Genomic DNA, 25,406 nt, shown 5'->3' with positions numbered 1-25,406 from the left:
TTTGAGTCCATGAACTAAAAACAAATTGGCTGTAATTCTATTTCGGATCATGGGAACAATCACCTTAACAATAAGGGGAGGTGAGTTGAGGGGTTGGGTGAAAAACGTGCGGGGATTGAAGTGTGGGGATTGAAGACTACAAGTTGGCAGCTACAAAATACAATGTATAAAATACTAAAAATGTTGCCTTGGCCGGCTGCTCAGTGGTTAGAGCGTTGGCCCGTGGATCAATGAGCAGACCAAGAATGAGCAGACCAATGAGTTGCGGGTTCAATTCTGGTCAAGGGCACGTACCTCAGTTGCGATTCATCCTTGGCCCTGGTTGGGGTCGTGCAGGAGGCAAGCCCTCAATGTGTCCCTTTCACGTTGATGTTTCTCTCTCTCTTCCTTTCTCTCTCTCCCACTCTATCCGAACAAAGGTGGAAAAATGTCCTTGGGTGAGGATTAAAAAAAAAAGAAGAGTCAAGCCCTGGCTGGGTTGGCTCAGTGGTTCGAGCGTCGGCCCGCGGACCAGAGAGTCCTGGGTTCGGTTCCCGTAAGGGCATGTACCTCGGTTGCAGTTTGTCCCCGGCCCCGGTTGGGGTGGTGTGGGTGGCAGCCACTCGATGTGTCTCTCTCACATCGATGTTTCTCTCTTTCTTCCTCCCTCTCTCCCTCTCTCTCTATCTGAAGATAAATGCAAAAACTGTCCTCGGGTGAGGATTAAAAAAAAAGTTAAGTACAGCCCAGGGAATTAGTCAACAATATTGACTAGTGGGCCCTGATGGGTACTAGAAGTATCGGGGGATCACTGTGTGAAGTGTATGATTGACCACTATGCTGTACACCTGAAACTAATACAAAACAATATTGAATGTTAACTGTAATAAAAACTTAAAATAAGTCCTAAATTAAACGTAGAGTTGCTGTAGGATCCAGCCATTCCAGTTCCGAGCATATATCCCCCAAAACTAAAATCAAGGACTCGCATAGATATCTGGACACCAGTGCTCATAGCAGCATTATTCACGACGGCTGAAAGGTGAAAACAACATCGTGGATGGATGGATAACCCACACGTGGCCCATCCGGACGCTGGGATGTTAGTCATTAAAAGAAAGGAAAATCGCTCAGCGTGTGAACCTTGAGGGCTTCATACTAAGCGAAATAAGCCAGTCACAAAAGGACAAACACTGTGTGAGGCGTCAAATCACAGGGACAGAGAGTGGAATGGGGGTTGCGGGGCTGAGGGAGGGGTATTGATGAATGGGGACAGAGTTTCCATCTGGGAAGATGGAAATGTTCTGGGGCTGGATGGTTGTACAGCAGTGTGAACATACTTAATGCCACTGAACTGCACACTTCCAAATGGTTAAAATGGTAAATATAATGTTGTGTGTGTGTGTGTGTATATTTTTTAATTCTCACCTGAGGACATTTTTTCGTTTTTTGTTCAGATAGAGTGGGAGGGAGAGAGAGAGAGAGAAACATCGACGTGAAAGGGACACATCGAGTGGCTGCCATTTTTTCGTTTTTTGTTCAGATAGAGTGGGAGGGAGAGAGAGAGAGAGAAACATCGACGTGAAAGGGACACATCGAGTGGCTGCCACCCGCACGACCAACCAGGGCCGGGGACAAACTGCAACCGAGGTACATGCCCTTAGCAGGAACCGAACCTGGGTCTCTCTGGACCGCAGGCCGACGCTCTAACCACTGAGCCAAACCGGCCAGGGCAATGTTATGTATATTTTACCACAATTTTAAAAAGTAAATTCTGCCACCGGTGTGTTTGGATTCGTGTGGACCGGGGCTGTTGAAGCTTCACTGTCAGTGGTGGCTGAGAGCAGGCGGGGGCATCTGAGGTGCTGCCCAGGTTCTGACCCAGCCAGGGCCTCGCAGGGTGGGTGTGGGGTGGACGGAGGAGGAAGGAGTGAGGCCCCCACATGCGGCCAAGGCCCACCTGCCCCTTTGAGCCCCTCCGCTGCCCACAGCCCTGTCTGTGGTGAGAGCTGGAGAGGTCCCTTCCTCTCGTCAATGTGAATTTTTATTGGTTTTGCTGATATTTTACCCTTGTTTTACACTGGCTTTGGCTTTAATGTTGGAGGTGAGCACCAGGACAGGAGGGTGACAGCGGGTTCTGTGCACAGTTAAGAAACGGGCAATAAAAATAACTGCAGACAGCCCTGGCCGGTTTGGCTCAGCAGTTAGAGCGTCGGCCCATGGACCGGAGAGTCCTGGGTTCAGTTCCCACTAAGGGTACGTACTTCGGTTGTGGTTTGTCCCGGCCCTGGTTGGGGTTGTGTGGGTGGCAGCCACTCGATATGTCTCTCTCACGTCGATGTTTCTCTCTCTCTCTATCTTCCTCCCTCTCTCCCTCCTGCTCTATCTGAAGATACATGCAAAAATGTCCTGGGGCGAGGATTATAAAAAAAAAAGTGACTTCACACAGCCCCGGGGTCCATGAGAAATTTTCTTTTTAAAAGAGCCTCATGCATTGTTGGTTTTGACTAATGCTGTGGTTTGGCTTCTGGGTCTGTCTCCCTTGAGGTGTGATCATCTCTGTGTCCCCCTGGGGTTGGCACGAGGGCCCGTCTCAGGACTGTGTCCTGAGTGGGCGGATAGGTGGATCGAGTGGAGAGGGTGGAGGGATTCCTCGTGGGCTGGGTGTGGAGACAGAGAATCAGGGAAGGTGCCCGGGGTGGGGGGTGGGGGGCGGACTGTGCCCGCAAGGCCTACAAGAGGGAGTGTGAGGAGATGGGGTGTGGGTGGGCCCCTTAGGGCAAGGTTCCAGTCCCTGCCCAGGGCAGAGAGACCAGGATTGGCTCTGCCCTGCGATGTCACACCTGGGACCTTACCTGAGCCCAGCTGTCAGGGACAGGTGGCCAAGGGGCCAGCCTTTCCATCAGTCACCCCACTGGGGAGTCAGCCCCACACTCCCTTTTCCTCCCCCAAACCTCAGGATGGGGGCTGGGATGCTCCTTGGGCTGGGGCAGGGGCCAGGCCTCTAAACCACTTGGCCATCACATTCCGTGGCGTGGCTGTGTGACCTTGGGCAGGTCACCGCCCAGTCTGGGCTTCAGCTTCTCTGCCCTCAGATGAGCTCAGGGTGGTGGGCAGGAACACCAGGAATCAGCAGGGCTTGGAACTGTCCTGGGACGCTGAAGGGGCAGCTTCGGGAGGGAGGAGTAGACTGCCATCTGGACCTGACTTAGACGCGGCCTCTCCTGCTTCAGGGCTGGAGACCCAGAATCTCCCAGTCCTTTGCAAACAGAACTGTAAGAGGCCTGGCTTGGGAGTCCAGCAGATGCCCCTCCTGCAGCCTCAGGGTCTGCCATGTGACCATTAGTGCCTCTTCCTGCCCTCAGGGCCCAAATGGCAGTCGGCCTGGGACAGCAGATGAAGGGGGCAGGCCGAGCAAACTCCCTGTCCGAGCTGGGCGCTCGAGGACACGGGCTCAGCAAGCCGGAGCTCTGAAGCCTCCCTGACAGGCCTGGGCCTGGGGCTGGCGCCACACTTGCTGGCCCTGGGACTTCCAAACCGCTCCAGCCTCAGTCTCCACATCGGGAAAGTGGGGATGGTCCCTCCCGCATGGAGCGTGTCCCTCGTCTGGAGGAGGGGATGGAGGTAAGGCTCACCGCCTCCACCCGGAGCGAGCGGTTTTCTAACTTGGTGATGATCTTGGTAGCAGAGGAGTGGTGGTCCCTGGAAATGGGGCCACCTCACATCCTCCCTCAGTCCTAGAGGGGCCATTTCCTGTGCGCTGATGAGACGTGATCAGGAAGGAGCAAGGGGAGGTTTTAGGCTCAGCTCTGTCTCTTGACAGTTGTGTGGTATGAGCAGGTCGCTCCCCCTCTCTGAGCCTCTGCTTCCTCTTTGGGGTCTGGTCTTGAAGATAGTTCAGGAACTGGCACCCCAGGGGCCACCCTAGGACCCAGGTGCTTTGAACCACCCTTTCCGCAAGCCAGAATGTGGGGACACGGCTTTCAGAGGCAGCCGGCAGGGAGCAGTGTGCCGGGGCCAACAGGAAAGAGGGTGCAGGAGAGCTTAGCTGGGCACGCGGCAGTGGGAACGCACAGCTGGGGTCACACACCTGTGGATTGCAGTGTGGCAGCACCAGGCTGGCCTTCAGGGGGTCCTGGTAACCTCCAATCTCCACCAGTCCTGAGTAGACATACAATTGGGTTTTTTTTTTTTTTTTTGTACGTACCCTTAGCGGGAACCGAATCCGGGACTCTGGACCGCAAGCCGACACTCCCGCCGCTGAGCCAAACCGGCCAGGGCCAATTTGGGTTTTAAAAGGCATGCCTGCTGTCTGGAGCAGCTCAGGAAGGACACCTCGCCTCCCCAAGACCTCTTCTAGTACAAGCCCCTCCTGTGTTTACACTGAGCCCCAGTCTCTGTGTGTGGGTGCTCTGTTTCTGGCAGTTTCTCAAACAGGAGAGCCGGAAATGAGCTGAGGGGAGAAGGGGAAGGAATGCAGCAGAGGGGACAGCGTGTGGGCTGGTGGCCACCTCCCGCGGAGTGGCCCGGGCGGGCTCCTTCTCGGGTTCCGGGAATCAGGGCTCCCCCAGGGCCCTCACAGCCGAGCCCTCCACACGCTCCCCACAGGAGTGTCCTAGGGGCGTTGGCAGAGGCACGGCGACACTGAGCGGCTGCGGGCACTGACTTCTTCAGAACAGGAAAGGGCCGGGTGGGGGTGGCAGGAACTGTGAGGAGCCACCCATCTGGGTTGAGTCACAAACACCGTGACCCTGGGGAAGTCACTTGGTCTCTTGTATCATACACCACACAAGAGAGGGGCGGCTCAGAATTGATGTCATTCCTGTGCAGACAGGGCACATGGTCGTCCCTACAGCAATGGCCCTTGAAAGGACCCTGGTGTCTCCAGGTCCCTGGAGATGGGTCAGCTGGGGAGGGGTCCACCTGCCTCAGTACTGGAGAACTTTTTGACTCAAAAGACCCAAATTCCAGGAGACTGATGACTTCCCTGAGGCGGGACAGGAGAAAATGACCCTCTGTCTCCCACTCCAACCATCTCAGCAGGCTGGGTAGAAGCAGCAGTCCCAGGCGGGTCCTGTCTGTCAGGAAGAGAGAAGCCAGCGTCCTGTGGGGCAGGGCTGTGGCCAGGGACCCTCCAGGGAGCGGGCGCAGCCAGCCTCCAGGCCCCATTCACGTTCTCAAACACGACATCTGGGCCAGCCTGTGCCTGCTCCCAGCTCACTCACTGCACACCCCAAGCCACGTGGTGCTGCTGTTATCCCTGTTTGGGGGGAACCACGTCCCAGGCCCCCAATGGAAGCTCTGGTGGTCATGTTGCTGTGAGCCTGGGATCTCAGGACCTTACGATTTTAGGACTTGAAGTGTATCGGTTATCTATTGCTGAGTAACAAAAACCGCCGGCGTGGATTTGCCCACAGTTCTGCAGTTCGGGCAGAGCGGGGCAGGACCTGGACCGCTCGTCCCTGCTGTGCGCGGTGCAGGCTGGGCGGACAGACTGGCCTCCCTCAGTCTGGCTCTCCAGTGGGGGTGGCCCAACAGCCAGGGGCCGGCCTTTCTCCTGCCTGCGTGGTCCTCTGGCTTCTCCCCCGGGGCCTCTCTAGCAGGGTAATCTGCTTTCCTCTGGCCTCCAAGCTGGACAGTATGGACACTGCAGGGCCCCTTACGGCCTAGGCCTGGAATCTCTGTCACTTCCACCTCATCCTACTGGTCAAAGCAAGTCGCACACAGGCCACCCAGACTCCAAGGAAGGGGAGATCGTGGGCCTCGGGCCCAGGTTACCAGCTGGGCAGGGATTATGGGCAGCCATCCTGGCTGACCTTCGTCCACCCAGGGACCCTCCCCTTCGAGCGGACCACTTGCCTGCTGAGGGGCTCCTGGGTGACGGGTGGAGAGTGGATGGCGACCCAGAGAGTACAGAGGAGGGAGGGCCCCGGAGCTTCGGGGCTCAGCCGCAGTGGGAGGGGAAGGATCGGCTGGCTCTGGCCACCCAGGGGCGCCAGGGGCCTCGGAGCCCCTCTCTTCAAGCCTCGGTCTTTTCCCCCAGGCCCCATCCACCCTGCTCGGGCTTCGGAGGGTGAGATGGCCGAGCCCCAGTGGAGAATGAGGCTGGGCCTGCTCGTCCTGCTGGCGATGACATTGTCCGCGCCCTGCCTTGGCTCTGCTCTCGCCCTGCACCGGCCCTGCCTGTGCCTCCCCAGTTCTGAGAAAATTCCTAGGGACAGCTCCACCTCAGCCCACCCCAGCCTCTCAGGTTCTGAGAACACGCTGTCCCCAGATAATGACGTCCACAGGGGTCGGTGGGGAGACAAGGCAAATCCTTCCCCCAGCTCCATCCCCCAAGACCCCGGGAACTGCACAGTGGCCGCCCAGGACAGGCCCTGGAGCACAGTGTTCCCTCTGCCTCTCATTACGCCCAGACCTCCCAGCCCTAGTCCTGGCTAGGGGCAGGGGTCAAACAGTCTGAAGGGGGGTAGCGGGGAACCCAGGCAGTGGTCTGGCCTTGGCCTCAGGGTCACACGCACTGCTATGGATTGAAGGCCATGGTCACAGGGTCTTATCCAAGGGGCTTCCTATGGCTCTGGGCAGGCCCCAGCCTCTCTCTGAGCCTGGTGTCCTCACTGGTGTAATGGGGGTAGGCTGAAACTCACTGGCCTCAAAGTCCATCCCAACTAGAAGATTCCATGACCCTAACCTTCCAGAAGGGGAGGAGAAGTCACTGAGAAGGACTGAGCAGACAGAGTCGGGGTGATGATGGCGCTCACTGTGTTCTGAGCTCCCACTGTGCACGGACTTACTGAACCCTCACGGCGCGGTGAGCGGGTTCATTTCCTCTTCCCGTTTCACTAGAGGACTCAGAGGCACAGGCAGTTAAGTGACTAGCCCACAGCCTCAGTGATGGCTGAATTCGATCCCTGCCTTCTTTTTTTTCTTTCTTTTTTTCATTCCTCACCCGAGGATATTTTTTCATTTATCATCAGATAGAGTGGGAGGGACAGAGGGAGGGAGAGAGAGAGAGAGAGAAACAGCGATGTGATAGAGACACTGCCTCCTGCACGAGCCGACCAGGGCTGGGGACGAACTGTGACCAAGGTGCGTGCCCTTGAGGGGAATCGAGCCTGTGACTCATTGGTCTGCAGGCCGATGCTCTAACCGCTGAACCAAACCGGCCAGGGCGATCCCTGCCTTCTTAATCCAGAATCGTGTACCATCACATGGCTGAGGTGTTTTGAAACTAGATTTGTTTTTGAGTCCCTGAGCCTTTCCTAGTGCCAAGTCTCTGTCCTTCACGTGGCTGCTCACAGGAAGTGTACAATAGCCACAAACCTGCCTGCAAAAGCATGTGGCAGGAGCTGCAGAACAGATGGGTCAAGGCACTGGGGGGCCTCACGTGTCTGTGCTGTGCCAGTCGGGTGGTGATGGGGGCAGGGGCATCGGCACATGGGACAGTGACTGGGATGGAAGGGTCTGGAAACCCTGCCATAGGAGGAGCCAATAAAGAACCTGGGAGGAGAAATGGTGGAGGGACTCTTGCCAAAGTTTGAAGGACCATGGTGCCAGTGCAGAACGGACTTGCTCCGACCAGTTCCAGGCGGCGGGGTCCAGGATTTCTAGCATCCAAAGCTGTCCGGTGATAAAGAGCTACCATGGGAGAGAGTGAGTGTCCCCCACAAGAGGCGTGTCATCAGAGCTGCGTGGGAAGGGGGGCCTGAAGAGATGACCTTGAGGCCCTCTCCCCCAGGAGAGGTTGCATGTGTGAGGTTCATTGGAGCCCCATTTGGACATTGCCAACAGCCTCAGGGTGTGCATGGGTTAAAGGTCCGTGGCGGAGCCTCCTGCTGCCAGCTCAGCCCCCCAGGCAGAGAGGTAGCCCTTTTCGTGTTGTCCACCCCACATTTTGAGGGTGACACTGTCTCTTCTTTCAGTTTCACTAACCAACCCGGCTATAACTGAACAGCCAGGTGCCCTGATCAGGGCTCACAGCAGCATTCTGTTAATTACATTTCTGGTCACCAAAAGGACCAGAGAACCTGCTGACCTAAAGGACCTCGGACCCGTGGCTTTCCAGGGAAACCAGACTGGATGTTCCAAAGATTGCCTTCCAGGTATAGGCGGTGCTGCTGCAGGGCTGTGGGCAGGGACTTGGCAGCTATGAGGATGGAATCTCGCTCATGGGCCCCAGGAGCTGAAGCTGCACAGATGGATAGGCTGTGAGTGGGCATCACTGGGCTGTGCCCCCACCTCTGTTTATGGCATCTTTGCCAAAGCAGGCGCTAGCTGTGGGATGAGAGCAGAGGGCAGGAGTCAGCAGAGGGGTCTCTGGGTGGGCCGTGCCGAGCCCTGCCCTCCATGTGGTGACCCTGTGAAATTTTGCCATATGAGCTTGTGGGGAGTGCCCAGCTGGGTTTTGTGGGTGCAGGGAGGTGTGTTGTGTGTACACCTGGGGTGTGTCTGTGGGTCACTGTGTACAAGGCTTGGTGTGTGTGTATGTGTGGGAGTGTGCGTGTGGGTGACACCAGGCTGGGGAGTGTTTCAGTGGGTGCACCTATGGCAGATGGGGGGCCCACTCCATAGGAGCACCAGGCATGTGCCACAGGTCTGGGGGTTTCTATTATTCTCCACTGGCATGACCTCGGGTGTGATCCAGCCTGTTCCCCTAGGGAATCTAGCCCCCGAACCTCACTCCAGCAGGCCGTGTGCCTGGGCTGGCCATGGGCTGCAGGGGGTGTCACTTACTTATCTTCCACCTGGTGACTCAGTCTAACAGCATCTGTGGCATCCTTGGAGCTTGTGGGGTCCTCAGGGTGAATTACTTCCTCTATGTCCACCTTACTTTCTGGCTGAATAGTCAGCCATTGAGGGGGCCAGTCTCTTTGTGCTGTGCCTCAGTTTCCTCACCTGGGGATCAGGTGAGGCTGTGGGGGCTGCCTGGGGAAGGCAGAGGGAGGAGATAAAGCAGGTTTCTAGGGGCGGTTGCCAGGGCCCAGCTAAGTGTGCAGCTCCTGGAATGAAGGGCAGTTTGCATCCTGGGTCCCACCCGCCTGCAACACGGCAGCCCTGGCCCTGATGGGAGGACTCTTCCAGCCCAAAGGTCTTCCCCTGCCCGGCAGGCTGGCACTGTTCTCTCCAGGCTCCCACTAGTCCTCACACCACCCACGGAAGAACTTACAGATGAGGGGCTTCCCCCAGATGCGCTCATGGAGGCCAACGCAGGGGGTTCTTGAGGCTTTCTTCCTGTGCAACAGTATTCACTGAGCAGCTGTGCGCCAGGCTGTGCTAGATGCTGGGGCGCCAACAGCAAAGTCAGGACCAAGATCCGGCCCTGGCAGTGGTTTCGTTCTACCGGGGGAGACAAGCAAAAGAACCAGAAACATGGAGATGAACTAGTGCACTAGAAGGTAAAACGTTCTATGGAAAAAAGGCAGGCAGGCTGAGGGGTCAGGAAAGGGGTGGTTGGGGAGGCCCCGAATTGCATTTTCTCTGGCTCTGGGAGGAGGAGGAGCCACGTGATACCTGGGAGAAAAGCAGTCCAGCCTGGGAACAGCCAAAGCAAAGGAGGTCGATGAGCACAGGGAGCGCAGAGGGGGGACCGGGGAGGCTCCAGACCAGGCCAGGAGGGCCCTCGTGTCCCCTGAAGGACTCAGGCCCTCCTGTGGGTAAGACAGGAGCCCGCAGGGTGTGAGCTGAACAGGGAGGTGATATCACTCCAGGGTCATCCTGGCTGCTCTGTGGAGCAGGAGCAGAGCAGAATCACCAGTGGAGAAGCGATGGCAGGAACGGAGAGAGCAGTAGAGGGGTGAGCGTGCAATTCTGGAGTCCCCAAGATTCCCTGCTGTGGGAGGAGCCAGGAGGAATGGGGAGGGGCCTCTGCAATGTGCAGTTTCTTCAACTTTTTTCATCTCTGCACCCTGGCATATAGTAGTCCTTCTTCTCAGAGAACTTTTCTGGAAAAACTCCTACTTATCCTTCAAGACCCAATCCATGTATTCCCTCCCTTTGGAGGCCACTCTGACTTCTGGTTCCCAGAGGCCTTGCTCATGCCCCATTTGGAGAGTACCCACCTCAGTGGGGTGAGAGAGCCAGGAGTCCCTCACCTGGGTCCTGAACTCTGAGAATCCAATAATAGCCACTGAGCATCTCCCAGAAAAACACATACATGTACACATCCACACATACAGACAGGCACACGCACACTTGCACACACAAGAATACTCATACCTGGGTGTGCACATTCACATGCTCACAAACACACCATGCTACAAGGAATTTTAGGAGATTCCGGGGCCCTGACCCTCAGGTCATGAAACCTTGTCTAACCCATGCCCCCTACTTTCAGGCCTGCTGAAAGGGCCTGTGCAAGTCCGCCCAGACAGAGGGGCTGACCAGCAGGACTGGGCTCCAACACCCAAGCTGGTGCGTCAGGAGATGCCTGCCTTAGGGCCTCTGTCTCTGAGCACTGAGCTAGGTACCAGGGAAACCCCTTCTCATCCTTGTGCCCAAAGAGCTCCCAGGAAGGCCAGGATACCAGACAGGATGTGATCAGGGTCCTAAGAGGGTCCCAGACACTTGTGGTGGGCCACAAGGTGAAATTCAGGGGAAAAAAAGTCAGAGGAAACCGTGAGCTGCACCCTGGAGGCTGAGATGGTGGAATGAATACTTAGAGATGGGGCTGGGGAAGGCTTGTGGGCAGAGTCCAGTAGCAGCAAAGGCCTTGAGGTGGGTACTCTCCAAATGGGGCATGAGCAAGGTCTCTGGGAACCAGAAGTCAGAGTGGCCTCCAAGGGGAAGGAATACTTGGATTGGGTCTTGAAGGACGAGTAGGAGTTTTTCCAGAAAGGCTCTCTGAGCAGAAGGACCAGTATATGCCAAGGTGCAGAGATGAAAAAGTTGAAGAAACTGCAAATATTCCAGAGGGCTGCTTGCTGTGTGCTTTAGAGAGGGGCTCAGGAATGAATGAATGAATGAATGAATGAATGGAGTGCATGTGGGGGAGGGTAGGAGAGGATGCCAAGTCTAGTGACTTCATCCAGCAGGTATTGAGGAAGGAAGGGGACCAAACACTAATTGAATACCACTACTGCCAGCTAGCTGTCAGGAAGCCACCACCCTCATGCCCGTTCTGCAGTAGAAGCAGCCAAGCTCACACTGCCTGCAGCCCAGGATCAGGGGACTCCTACCTAGAGACCCAGGGCTAGGCATGAGATGACTGGGGGAGGGTGGAATGTGAATGTGCACCCTCGGGGATCAGGCAGCAGTTCCTGAAAGAGATAACAGACTTAGCAATTGTTCCCAGAGCCAAATCAGGTCCAGGTGAAAGGGGACAGCAGAGCTGTAAGGTGACACCGCTTGGGTTGGCTAATCTTGTATCTCCTCTCAGCTCTAAGCTTGCACAGCTTCCTTGTCAGGCAGCCTAGCCCCAGAGGAGGGGGTGGGGAGTGAGGACCACCTACTGAGCCCCAGCCCTCCCCCACACCTCCTTTGATGGCATGGGGAGAGGATTGGAAGGGAGGGAGAGGATGGCGAGGTCCGGATTCCACTGATGCACTGTCACGGCAGGGCAGTAATTATCCCCATTTTCCAGACGAAGAAACTGAGGCTTAGGGCACAGAAATGATGAACATCAGAGGGAGAAAGAAACATTAATTTCTTGTTTTATGTTTTGTTTTTTTTTTAAATCCTCACCCAAGGATATTTTTTGCATTTATCTTCAGATAGAACTGGAGGTAGAGAGGGAGAAAGAGAGAGAGAGAGAGAAACATAGAAGTGAGAAAGACAACTAGTGGTCGCCACCCACATGACCCAACTGGGGCTGGGGACAAACTGCACCTGGGGTACGTGCCCTTAGTGGGAACTGAACCTGGGACTCTCCGGTCCGAGGGCCGATGCTCTAACCACTGAGCAAACCGGCAGGGCTTGTTTTACGTATTTATGCTTGATTCCTGTATGTGCCCTGACAGAGATGGAACCTACAACCTTGGTGTATCAAGGTGACACTCTAACCAACTAGGCTACCTGGCCGGGGCCTTGAACCCAGGTCTTGGTCACAATAACTTCAGCTTCTGCCCTTGTCCGCACCTCCTGCGTGCCACACCTCTATCAGTGCTGGAGGGAAGAGGCTGAGAGGGAAGCCCGGGGGAGTTGTTCCCACTTCTGCTCAGCTCTTTCAGAGGTGGGCTCCTGGTGCTGCAGGGCCTGGGCGGGAGGGTGGAGCAGAGGCCTGTGTGTGACTGAGCAAGTCACTTGTCATATCTGTCAGGCTGGGAGTGCAAGCATTTGTCACACACAGCTCCCTAGACACCGTGAGAGCACAGTGGGCAGACAGAGGCTGACCTCCATGGGGCCCCAGCCAAGAGCTGACTCTTTCGGCCTCCCAAGAAGCTTGGGAATCTGGAAGGACCAGAGAACAAAGGCCAGAGGAGCGGGAGGATGGTGCCGCTTCCTGAGCGGCCAGTTCCGGGCAGGGCAGGGCAGTTCCACTGCTCCTCCACACAACTGCCCCGGGTGGGGGCGGGGGCTGCCTTGGGTCCCACCCCCTGGCCGTGGCCCAGTGAGGGATGCAGGGTAGAGCCCCCTCAAGCAGGGCTTTGGGGACACAGCTTTCCCAAAGTGGCCATTTTTAGACAGATCAAAATGGACAATCACTGTTTTGATAATAACAGGTAGTATGCACATAGGTGGCATTAATTTACTCTTTTTTTTTTTACCAAATATTTACTGAATGCTTCCTGTGTGCCCAGCCCTGTGCTCTGGGCTCAGGAGACAGTGGCCCTGCAGTCACGGTGCAGCTAAGACAGTCTGGGGGACAGGCCCCAGGGGGGCACCTCGTGCATAGGGATCAATTTCACCCTCCTTATTCCCATTTCACTGACAAGGAAACTAAGAGCTAAGCAACTTGTACCAAACCCTAGACTGAAACCAGTTATCACTGTGCGATAGGCCCCTCCCCACAGTCCTTACCTCTCCCTCTGCCCCATGGGCAGGGCCTGGGGTTCAAAGATGGGTAAGCATGTCTATTATGTACTTTATTTAGAAAAACGAAAGGGAGTCAAGCTCTAAGTATAATGGATTGGTTTTTAGGTCACAACAAAATGGCCTCACATCAAAAATGTCACGAGGGTAAAATCCTTACTTAGAGGGAAACAGGGTGGCTGGGGCCATGGCTGGGAAGTTTACATTATTACTGTCTGGTCTTACTGGACACCCTTCAGTAGTTTTCACATTTGCACTGTGTGGCTATTAACTATTCACCCAAATCGATGAACTATTTTCAAAGGACAAAAAGGCATATTTTCAAAGAACTAAAAGCCAAGGCGGGGGCCGAAATACTTACTTTCTTACTTCCTGGTCTTACTGGACACCCTTCAGTAATTTTCACATTTGTACTGTATGGCTATTAACTATTCACCCAAATCAATGAACTATTTTCAAAGAACAAAAAGGCATATTTGCAAAGGATAAAAAGCCAGGGCGGGGGCCAGGATACTTGTTTTCTGAGCTTACTGGACATCCTTCAATAATTTTCAAATTTGCACTGTGTGGCTATTATCTATTCACTCGAATCAATGAACAATTTTCAAAGGACAAAAATGCATATTTGTGGCCCAGGCTTTGATCCAGACCTGTATGGTTCATAGCTTTTTGGGGAGCAGAGCTTGTCATGGGCAGAAAGAGCACACATTGGGTGACAGACAAATGCTCCAGACCGCCCTGGCATATTGGCAAAGGCAGTGAAGAGGAAAAAGCCCCACAAACCTGGGTTTAAGTCCTGGTTCCAGGGTTCCCCAGTCTTGTTACCTTGGGCATGACACGTCACCTTCTCTACTTTGCTGGGAGCTGTGTAAATGAAGGAATATGATAATCTGTGCCCAGCCTAGTGCTTGGGGGTGTAGGGAAGGAAAGCATTCTATTCTTCTAGTTTCTCTTGCTGGTCAAATCAACCTAAGACACATTGACCAGAGAAAAACAAACTTAATTTCGTACATACTGGGGCCCCATAAGAATATGAGACCAAAGGAGGAGTCAGACAATTGAGGCTCATATGCTATTCTGAGCTAAGGAATGGAAGAGGAGTCTGGGGCTTCCAAGGGGAGAAGGGTAATTCACAGGATGAGAAGAGCAGATGTCTGATATTTAGGTATTTGTCCCGCTCTACAGAAAGAGCATTCAAATAAAAGTCATCTCTCTTTTCTAAACCAGGCTCCCATCTATATATTTTCAGGTAATTAAGGAAGAAGTAAACATTTTTCTTGAGTCTGCTAGGTCTTGATTGCTCAAAATCATCCACATGCCAAAGTGGCACATTTTGGGGAGGCACATTCTGAACGCCTTCAGGGGCCAGCCTCGAGGTTTCTGAGGTGTCCACAACAAATCCACGGGGGAGCCAGACCTGACTCAGGCTTCCTCTCTCACAGCCCCGGGGATGCCCAGGCTGCTGCAGGAGGCTGGGGGAGAGCAGATTCTCCTGGGGAAGTCAGGGCAAGGGAAGTGTCTCGGAGCCTTTGCTTTCCCTGCAGCAGGAGGCCCCAGGCAGTCATGGAGAACTGGAGGAGAGCATGCATGAGCAGTGGTGAGGGTTCCTAGGAGGTGGAAAGAGGACAGAGAGTCAGCTGGAGGAGTAGATGGGGGGAAAGAAGAGGTTGACGTTTTGGAGGCAGTATGGATGGGATTTGGACAATGTCTGAACCTGAAGGAGGTGAGTTGTGGGGATGGTACAACGAGCACAGGGATAGGCTTAGAACAGCGCCAGCTGGAAATGGTTTTTATGTTTTGAGATGGTTGGGGAAAAGCAAAAGAATAATGTTTTGTGACATGTGAAAATTATATGAACTTCACCTTTTAGCGTCCATAAATAAGTTTTTATTGGAACACGGCCATGATCATTCCTTTACATATTGTCTTGACTTTATGCTACAGTGGCAGAGTTGAGTAATTGAGACAGAGATCCTATGGGCAGCAAAGCCTAAAATATTTGCAATCTGGCCCTTACAGACAATACTTGGCTTAGAGGGAGCCTTTGGGGAGAGGAGAGGAGAGCAGTGAGTGGTGAGACTGGATAGGGCCAGGTCACCAGGACCTCCTGCCCTGCCCGGGCACAAAGCTTAATTAAGGAAGTGGGAGCCATCAGGGTTCAGGGAGAATGACCTGTTCAGATGAATATTGTAGAAGGGTCACTTTGATTTCTTGGGAAGGATGGATGAAGGTAGCTGTGGGCACCTGGGGCAGGGAGGGAGGCCAGTCCCAGCTTCAAAGGCCCAGGAAAGGCTCAGATTGCCCTTGAGGATATTTGCTGAGACCTAGGCTTGAGGTCCCTGCCCTGCCCCATGCACGTTCACTGATGGCCCATACCAAGTGGTGCTTGGTGCATACCCAGGTTGCCTTGAACACTTGGGCGGAAGTCACCGCTGGATGGAGCCTCCACAACGGAAGGAACCGCAGGAAGGAACCACAGGAAGGGTGGGAAGCGCAAGGAGGCCGCCTTGATGGGCCAGAGTATGAAATGGTGGGCGCTAGAACAGCCACTGGCGGAGTCAAGAGGTGAACAGGGCAGGCAGGCAGGTTTCCCACTAAGGCTGGCTGAGGGGAGCAGGGGTGGGAAGACCTGTGCCTGAGAGCCAGACGAAACCCTGGAGAGAGCAAGCACACAATGCCTTTGGGCACATGCATGGATGGAGGGTACGGAAGGATACAATGTGGTGCAGGCCTCTGGACCACAGGCAGTGTACAGCGGTCACCCCCAAGGACACTCAGACCTGTGTAGACAGGATAACAAGCCTGGCGCTATGCACAAAACAGTGTAAATCCAGGCCTCTGCACAACGTCACAGATGCGTACACAGCTCATTACAGCCACCCAGGGCCAGGCACGCACACAATATAAGACTTAGAGGCCTCTCTGCACACGATCACAAATGTGTGTACACAATCACAGTCCAGGTACAAGCAGATGTGCACAGTCATGCACACAGGAACAGTCCCGGGGACACATTATAGGTCACAGACCCATACACACTGCAAAACACAGACACACACATCCACGCACACATAGACCAGGGCACGCAGACCCATGCACACGCCAGACGCGCACATTCTCTGACCCGCCCCGCCTCCCATCGCACACACACCACCCCACAGGACGCACCAGCGGCGGGCCGGCGCACGCACGGTCACAGGCAGGGGCGCACACACACTCACACACAAATTTGATCGCACACGCGGGAGGTGCGGAGCGGCGGCGGCCCGAGATTTCGGCCGGAGACGCCCCCGGCCCGGCGCGGCGAACAGCCCTGCTGGTGGCGGAGGGGAGGGGGCGCAGTGGGGGCGGGGCAGGGGCCGGAGCCAACCAAGCGGGGCGGGAGCGGGCACCTCCGCGCGCAGCGCTCGGGCCTCGCCTCGGCACCCCCAGCGCGCCTCCCGCGGGGCCCTCCCCGCGCCGTCCGCTCGCCGGGTCCCTGCCGCGGCCCCGGGGTGCAGCCAGGCGGCCGCGCCGGGCCTGCGAGACGGGGTGGAGGTGGGGGCAAGGGGCGGGGATCGGGGCCGGGCCGGGGCCGCGCCGCCTGCGATGCCGGGAGCCCGCCGCAGCCGCCGCCGCCGGAGCCCGGGATGGGGCGAGAGGCTGCGGCGGATGCCAGCATCTCCCCGCCGGGGGCCCCGGGGGCCGCGGAGCCGCCGCCGCCGCTGCTGAGACCCAGCAGGCGATGGGTAAGTTGACCTGGCGTCCTGGGGCTCGTGCCGCAGCCCCTTCATCCCGCACTCGGCCCTCCGGCTCCATCTCCGCGCCGCCGCCTCCGCGCCCGCGCCCCCGCCCCCCGTCAGAGCTCCCACCGCCCCCTCCCCGAGCGTGACCTCTGGGGCGGGGGGCGGGAGCATGAGGCTGGGGGACCAGGATGGGGGCGGGATGCGGGGGCTCTGGCGCCCCCTCCCCCAATCGGCTGCTCGGTGGAGGTTTCCCTGGCCCCGGAGGGCAGACCCTCATCCCTCCACCCCTTCTTCTCCGGCCCTGGCGGGGGGCGTCCCCGAGGCACTAGGCTTGAGCCATGCTTTGTGCCCTGAGCCCCCCACAAACCTCGGGCGCGGGGCGGGGAGCGGGAGGCCTTAGTGCCCGCCTCCCCTCCCACCCCGGGCTGCGGCGGCGGAGGTGGAGGCCCAGGCGCAGTCGGGGTGCTGGGTGGGGGCGGGGCTGTGGCTGTCCTTTGGGGAACCAAGCAGAGGGGTGTGGGGAGAGAACCCCAGTCATTGGGGGGGAGGCTTCCGCTCTTTACATTGCACTGCCTAGGGCGGGGGAGGGAACCTGGCTGGGGGAGGGCGCTATAAATATCTGCAAACAGTGAGTTCTGGAACCTGGGGTGGGGAGGAGAGCCAGTCTGGGTGTATGGGGGGGTGGAGGGAGTGCCTGAGCTGGGGTGCCGAGATGGGTCTCAGCCAGCCTTGGTGGTCTGGGGTCGGGTGACTCTGCTAGCTCTGAAAGACGCCCCAGAAGGGGTGTGGGCAGGAACCCTACCCCAGTGAGATCCCTCCGTGGCCCTCCAGAACTGGCTCTCCCCACGTTCCCATAGCCCTCCATGTCACCCCGGGACCCTCGGACACTCCTGCCTTGATGGGGAGTTATGGGCTCTGGTGTGGCACCTCCCGGGGCAGCTACTAAAGATCCAGGCATGGGGCCAAGCGTGAGGATGGAGAGAAGAGCAAGACAGCATCCCCCCACCCCCACCCCTTAGCTGGCAATTCTATGGAGTCATTAATGTTTCCCAGGGCTAAGGACAGAGGCGACCGGTCCTGGGAAAGTTTGAAAGAGGGGCTGCCAGCCCAAAGGGGAGAGAGAACTTAATGGAAGAAATGATAACAGGAAGCTGGAAGTTTGTTCAGTGGTAGAGTGTGAGAAGGGCATTCTGGTCGAGGGAATGGCATGAGCAGAAGCTTCGGGATGTGAGTGCCTGGTGTGTGTTGAGCGATGGAAGTGGGGGATGGTCAAGCACCGCTAGTGGCCAAAATGAGCCAAGGCCGAAGAGAAGGAGGGCCAGGTGGAGAGGAGGTGGTGGGCCACACCTGGGAACTGGCACTCTGTCCAGACCGGTTGGGAGTGCTGTTGGCTGCTCAGCTGCCCGCCTTCTGAGGATCTGCTCAGTGCCCCTGATGTGGTCAGGGTTGCGTGACCCGCACTGGGGATCTGTGGTAGTTGAACCACCTCAAGCATTCTGCGTTCTGAGTCTCATTTTCCATCTCTGTCAAGTGGGAGAGTCTCCTATGCCTTGTGGAGAGGACTGCATGAGATGATGGGTGTAGGGTGCCGGGCACCTGAGAAGTACTTGGGAGATGACTGGCGGCTGCGTTGGTATTTTTACCTGTAAAACGGGGACATCGAAGCCAACTGGCAGGCTAGGCTCCTTCACTGGGTGGTGGTGAGGATCATGTGAGGGCTGGATGAGACTGGGAGGGAGCCAAAGGCTGGGGGAACTAAGTGTCCATGTCCTCCTTCTAGGAGGAGAGGAGCGGAGCAGTGAGGAGTGACTGGGGGCAGGGTAGTCCTCACAGACAGCCTCTTCTTGCCCCTCTGGGCTCCCGCCACCTTCTGGCCCCCAGCCATGGCATTCAAGGGACACTGCTGTGCTCTCCAAGGCCAAAGCCTCTTTGTTCCCCATAGTGCATAGTGCACCCCCTCCCAGCCAGCTCTAGTCCACCACATGGAGACAGGGCTCCTTTCCAGAAGTTTCTTCAGACATTCAGGTCAACAAACATGATGTCCTCCTGTGAGGTGCACTGTGCCAGACAGCCAGGTGGAGAGGACGCAGGCCGTGCCCTCAGGAGATTAGAACCCAGCTGGGTAGCAGATATCGCTGGGCACCTGCAGTCTACCCAGCCCTGCTGAGGAGCGGAGGGAGAGTCGCAATAATTGTGCCATGGGGCAGTCAGATGCAGAAGTTAAAAAGCAAGGATTTCAGATCTAGTGGCCCAGATTCACATCCTAGTCCTGTCTCTTCTTGCTGTGTGACTATGGACTAGTAATCCTGCCTCTCTGTGTCTCAGTTTCCTTATCTATAAATGGGGATAGTTCACTATTGCTGTCTAAGCAGCTTGGTTCAGTTTCCGGTGGGTGTTCATTACCCTCCTTCTAGAATGGATCTCCTATTCTCATTCCTACCTCCTCAGGCTACACAGCTTGCCCCAGTGCATGTATGGTCCACATCCCTGCTGTCTTCTCCTTCTGCCTGTGAGTCCCCATAGGCAGGGGCCTGCCTTTCTGTGTCCATTGCTTGGGCAGGGGGCAGTGGTATGCTGGCAACTGGCTCTCTGATGAGTAGTGTTGGCCTATTTCCGTGGTGTAAATCTTCCCAGTAGGGCCCATTTCAAACTGCCAACAGCTTAAAGATCTCATAATGGGGTCAGGTACATGCCAACTTCAGCACCAGGCATTTAGTAGGTGCTTAATAAATGATGGTTGAACAAGAAGGAAAAGCCCCAGGGACTGTTGGTCAGATGGACTTGGGGAGCTGCCAGACCATACTGTACTGGAGAGGGGCTTGCATGGTAGGCATTAGACAGGCTGAGGGTGGGGCCAGAGACCACCCTGAATAAGTACTCGCAGTAGGACTGAGAGCAGAGGGAATGGAGGGCTGGTGTCTTCCTTTCCTGGGGTGCCACAGCTCGAACCCTGCTTCACTGTAGCCCCTTCTCCCAGGAACTCCCCTTGAGCTTGGCCTGGCCTTGGGACTTGTACAGAATGGCCTTGCTGGACCCCAAGCTTTAGCTTTTTTGTTGTTGTTAATCCTCACCTGAGGGTATTTTTCATTGATTTTTTTGACCAGGGTTGGGGAATCAAACCTGCAACTCAGGTGCATGCCCTTGACCGGAATCAAACCCACTACCTTTTGGTCCTCAGGCCAACACTCTAACCGTTGAGCCAAGCTGGCCAGGGCACCCCAAACTTTAGCTTAATGGAGCTCTGAGATGTGGTCCAAAGAGGACCCAAGGCTCAAATTCTATCCCTTTGCTTTTGCTGTTCCCTCTGCCTGATTGTCTCTTCCGCCTGAGACAGGAGAGTAAGAAGCTAGGACAATTCCTTGGCAAGTGGAATGGGGAAACTGAGACAGATGACTGAACAAACTGGCCAAGCAGTTTACAGCCAGATACAGAAGGTCACGTCCCTAGAGATAAGGTCTAGGCATCAGATATATTTCAGCTCCAGGCCCAGAAAAGCAACAAAACCAGGTGGGTGACGCCAGGACCAGCTGCAATCACTATGACTTTCTGACCTGGCGCTGACCAATCAGTAGAGACCACAACTTTGAAAGGGCACACCTGGAAAACATGACTATGCAGCTGAAACCCTCCCCTGAGACCTTCCTTAAGGTTCTGGCCTGCAAGAGAAAAATAAAAGCCCTAGCAGGTGTGGTTCACTTGGCTGGGCATTTGCCATACACCGGGCGGGGGGTTGCAGCTTGATTCTGATTCTGATCAGGGCACTGCCCGGGTTGCAGGCTCCATCCCTGGTAGCGGGTGTGCAGGAAGCAGCTGATCCATGTTGTGCTCTCATATTGATGTATCTCTCTCTTAATCCCTCTTCCTTCCTCTCTCTAAAAATCAATAAACTATTTTAGCTATTCTTTAAAAAAGAGAGAGAGAGAGAAAAACCTGAAAACAAAGTACCCAAAGGATGCAGGACACACATTCCCTCCTTCCCCAGAACATGCCTTTCTTCCCCTGCCCTCTCTTCCCCCACAGGCGTGCATCTCCTAAACTCGGAGGGACCCCATGAGCCTTACAGCCAGGGGAGCAGTGGGCAGCAGCAGCTCGTCCTGGGCTAACTCCCTGAACCTGTCTCCAGGACCCCCCTTTCTCTGATTTCCAAGTGAACTAAAGCAGCCCCGCCTAGGTTCTCCTTCTCCTGTGGCTTCTTCTATGCTAAGCTCTTCCTTGTTTCGCTGTCCCCAGCTTTAGTAAGCATATCCTCAAAGTCACTTGGACTCGTATTGTGAAATCTTCTCTGCATGAAGTCAAGAACCCACACACTACCGGTTACACACCCACCCTTCCCTCTGTCCGGTGAAGCTGTCACCCATGAAAAACCTTCTCCATGATGCCAGCCACCCACTCCAAATCACACAGACCCTTCTCCCCCTTCTGCTGTGGCCCCAGGCCTCACAGCTCCTCTCATGTGCCTAGCCATAAAAATACTAATAGCTGCCCTGGCCAGTTTGGTTCAGCGGTTAGAGCGTCGGCCCGCGGACCAGAGAGGCCGGAGTTCGGTTCCCGCTAAGGGCATGTACCTCGGTTGCAGTTTGTCCCCAGCCCCAGTTGGGGTCGTGTGGGTGGCAGCTAGTCGATGTGTCTCTCTCAGTTCGATGTTTCTCTCTCTCTCCCTCCTGCTCTATCTGAAGATAAATGCAAAAATGCCCTCGGGTGAGGATAAAAAAACAACTAATAGCTAAACTTTGCTGCATCTCTACAGCAACCTGTGACAGAGATATCAGGATAATCCCCTTGGCACATGGGGAAGTTGAGGCACTTTGCTTTGTTTGAGCTGACACTTCCTTTACATCTTAGCTTGCTCATCCCTTGTGTAGAGAAGCCTGAGTCAGTCCTGGTCTCCTTGCTGTGTTTCTTTCGCTTTCTTAGTATCACATGGTTCCCACCGGACTGTGCAGGAGCTCAAATGAGTGAGTGAGTGAGTGAGTCTCAGCCCAAGGCAGCAGCCATGCTCTGCTGTCCATTCCCCTCTCTCCATCCCCGATGGAGGAGGCCGACCCTCCAGAGGGCATCTCAGGTTACAGTGGCGTGGTCACACAGACCCTGCTTGTCCCCATCTCTCAGAAGGGGAAGTGGGGCTTCAGGGCTGAGAGCCTCCCACCAGCTGGAAGCAGAGCTGGGGGAAGGGTAGTGGAGCCACCCTCCTGTGGTCTAGAGTGGGGCCCAAGGCCTTGTCCATTGGGAGGTTAATAGAGTCCTAGAAATGGAAATTTCCCTGTTGGAACGGAAATTCCTCACTTATTTTGATCTTTTCTCTAAAAATAAAATTGGAACAATAGGAATCATCTACACACCTAATTACTTTGTTATTTTAGGAGTTTCAGGCTTATTTGGCTCAAGACTTTGGTTCCCACTGAAGTGGGAATCCCTGGGGGCGTGGGTGGGACAGGTTGAGGGCCAGGCCTGGATGCTCGGAGCTGTGCTGACACAGGGCCTCCGCAGGCCTGCCCCCCAGCTCCCCTTCGGTCAGGCCTCCCGGAAAGTCCCAGAGGGAGTAGTGCAGACTGGAGCCTGAACAATGGGGGTGGGGAGGCAGAGGCAGGCTCCCAGATTCTGGTGGCTGGATGACTTTGCAGGCTGTTCTCTCCACCTCAGCATTCCAGGTGTAATACTTTGTAGCTACTTACTGAGCACTTACTATGTTCTTGGCCAAGCACTTTGTCTTAATTACTCCATGGAGGTCTCCTAATTTCCCAAGAGGTAGGTACTATTGTTTATCCCTATTTGGCAATTTGAGGGGGCCTGGGGCTCACAACTCTGGGCTGGGAAGTGGTAGGGCTGGGATTGTCACCAGCCTGTAGGACCCCCAGACAGATCACCTCTGGGTGACCCAGGGGACTACTCTCCGAGTCTTGGATGCTTGAAATAGATGCCTCTCCAGTGTCCTGGCCTCTAGGCCACCCTCCTCCAGGCTCTGGTGTGACTCCAATCTCCCCATAGTTTGGGGCCGGTCCTCTGGAAGTCTTGCTCAGCCTCATCTGGGCAGCTTGGGGAAAGTACCTATTTTCCAGGCCCCACCTACCCTGCAGAGCTAGAATCCCAGCATGGGAGGGAGGGTGGGAACCTAGTTTTTAGAATGCTGCCCTGGGGATTTAGAAGCCTGTGGACTCCAAGAACCACTGCCAGGCCCCATGGAGTTCAGGCTGCCTTAGGAGACCCCCTGCCCCCTGGGATCCAGATCCCTGTGACTCAGCCCTGCCTGTATTCTCGGCCTCTGCTCCCTGCTCTCTTCAGCCCCCAGCTCTGCACACGCCAAGATGATCACCCCCACCACCCGCTACCCCTATTGCCTTTTCCCAAGAGTACCTGCTGCTGCTGTCTCCTCTGGGAAACAGGACCCTGCTGGCTGTGGATCCCTCAGAGCCTGCCTAGTGCTCTGGATAAATCCTAGTGGCCGCCCTCCTCTTGCTGTGTGTGAACGATGGAGCCGGAGAAGGGAGACAAGGAGAGCTGGCCATGACGGGAAGGGTTGGGCTCCCGGGCTGGGCACATGGGCATGCACTGGGGCTGGCACCATGCCGGACATGGAGAGAGCACTCGATAAATAGTTCTTAGCCCAGCCAGTGTGACTCACTGGTTGAGCGTTGCCCCATGCACCAAGAGGTCACCAGTTCAATTCCCGGTCAGGGCACACGCCCAGGTTGTGGGCCTGATCCCCAGTGAGGGGCGTGCAGGAGGCGGCCAGTGGATGTTCTCTCTCGTCGATGTTTCTCTCTCTCTCTCCCTCTCCCTTCCTCTCTCTTTAAAATCAATAAAGAAAAAAGATTTTAAAAATAAATACTTGTTGAATGGTGGTGGTGAGAGTGGCGGGTGAGGGCTACTTCTGGAAACAAGGCAGTTTGGCTGGTTTAGGTGAGAGATGGAGAAGCGCCTTCCCTCGAGATGCTGGTGTTTCCTCGTGTGATTTCATTTAGTGTTTCAGGAGCCATGGGCAGGTGCCCATCCCACCACGTGGAAACTGAGTCCCGGACGGGGGAGGTGACTTGCCAGGGTCCCCCAGACGGGGTGGCTCTTCGGGTCGGAGCCTGCCCGACTGGCAGAAGCATGAGTGAGCCTGTGCGGCAGCTGCAGTTCAGAAAGCACTTTCGCTCCGTCACTCACTCGGCCTCACGTGGCTCAGAGGTGTGGCTCTCCTCTGCCAGCGGTGCCAGGTCCCTAGTCGGAAGACCTGCACCCGGGCCACCCTGCGCCTGTAGGGGGCAGTGGTGAGAGGAGCCTCTGCGCAGCCTGGCAGGAGACATAACCGGAGCAGCGAGTGTTGGGGAGTCCACGTGGCCAGCGGGGGCAGAGCCAGGCCTAAGCTCAGGTTGGTGCACAGTTTGGCCCCGAGTAGTCCTCGGAAGAGCCCCAGGACGGTCTTTGGTCTCTACGCTGGGCCCACAGAGTGTGGGTAACTGGTCCTAGGTAACAGCCTGCTTGCCCGAGGTAAACACCGGAGAGCGTGGAGGTCTGCCACGTTAGGGGGGTCGGGAACCTGGCAGGTGGGTTTCAGCTACAAAGAATGACCATCTTTGGGGTCACTAAACAACGGGATTCGCTCTAAAGGGCACTCAGGCCGAGCCCCTCCTGGGGGTGTCCAGGCACCAGGCCTCCTCAGGCTGTCAGAGTGTTTGGGGCCATGATGGCCCTGTACCCACTCCTGGGGGGAATGTGACAAAGCCCCAGTTCTCCCTCTGGGCACTGGCATGCGGGGAGGGGCAGTACACCAGCACCCCCACCCAGACTAGAAATCCAGGCACTGGCTCTCCCCTTGGGCCTTTGCAGGTGCTGTGTCTCTGTCCAGAATGTCCTCCCCCTCCTCTCCTGGCTCATCCTTTAAGATATCTCCAGGGCCCGGCCAATGTGGCTCAGTGGTTGAGCGTCGACCCACGCACCAAGAGGTCGCCAGTTCGATTCCCGGTCAGGGCACATGCCAGGTTGTGGGCCCGATCCCCAGTGGGGGGCATGCAGGAGGCGGCCATTCGATGTCCTCTCTCATTGATGTCCCTATCTCTCTCTCCCTCTCCCTTCCTCTCTCTCAAATCAATAAAGAAAAAAGGTACCTGCAGGAAGCCATGAGGCCCACCCCAAGGGGAAGTGAGAGCCTTGTGGGCAGGGCACGTCTGTGGAAGGTCTGGTTGGACGCGAAGGGAGAGCCCTGGGTTGGGAGGACTCGGGTGGAGGTCACTCGGGCCATCAGTGAGCTTCCTGTGCCATTCCTTCTGTCTGGGTGGCACAGGCATGGAGTTCTGGAAAAGACCAGGGCCCTCCTGGTGAGGCTCGTAGAAGCAAGCGTACGGTGCAGCCCAGTCCAGGTGACTGCATAGCCCAGAAAGGGGCCGCTGGGGAGCCGTGTGGCCACCTGTTGCACAAAGGAAACACTGAGGCCCAGGGCACTTGGGACTGATCCCGAGTGCCACGGAGAGTGGCCGTGGGTGCCCTTCGTGGTGTGTGGGAGGAGAGCCTGGGGTGGTGGGGTTGTACCTCCCCCTGTCCCGAATGGGAGCCTTTCTCAAGCGGGATCCAGGTCAGGTCTGTGGAGGGGGCCAGGGAGGAGCAGAAAAGGGCAGAGTCACCAGGGCTCAGGTCGGCACTCGGTCCTCTAGTGTGGAGGACAGCATTCCTTAGAGAAAGTCATGTTGCCCCGAAGCTGGCAGAGTCCACGTGGATCATTCATTCCAGCAGAAAGGTACAGCAGGAGAAGAAAATCTG

The 25,406-nt window shown here is 56.1% G+C and overlaps 1 protein-coding gene across 1 annotated transcript in view; it reads left to right on the top strand.

Moving 5' to 3' along the window:
- Positions 1-9,268: 9,268 nt before the first annotated feature.
- Positions 9,269-25,406, top strand: part of MGAT3 (beta-1,4-mannosyl-glycoprotein 4-beta-N-acetylglucosaminyltransferase) — a 40,468-nt gene continuing 24,330 nt past the window's right edge. Inside the window, exon 1 of the mRNA XM_036251348.1 lies at positions 9,269-9,374. The gene's annotated coding sequence lies outside the window, so the exon portion shown is untranslated. The remainder of the gene's footprint in view (positions 9,375-25,406) is intronic.

This window comes from Molossus molossus, unplaced genomic scaffold, assembly GCF_014108415.1.
Source record: "Molossus molossus isolate mMolMol1 unplaced genomic scaffold, mMolMol1.p scaffold_m16_p_10, whole genome shotgun sequence".
Classification (NCBI taxonomy): Eukaryota; Metazoa; Chordata; class Mammalia; order Chiroptera; family Molossidae; genus Molossus; species Molossus molossus.
The sequence above is the reverse complement of the archived record's forward strand: the minus strand, read 5'-3'. Positions and strand labels throughout refer to the sequence as shown.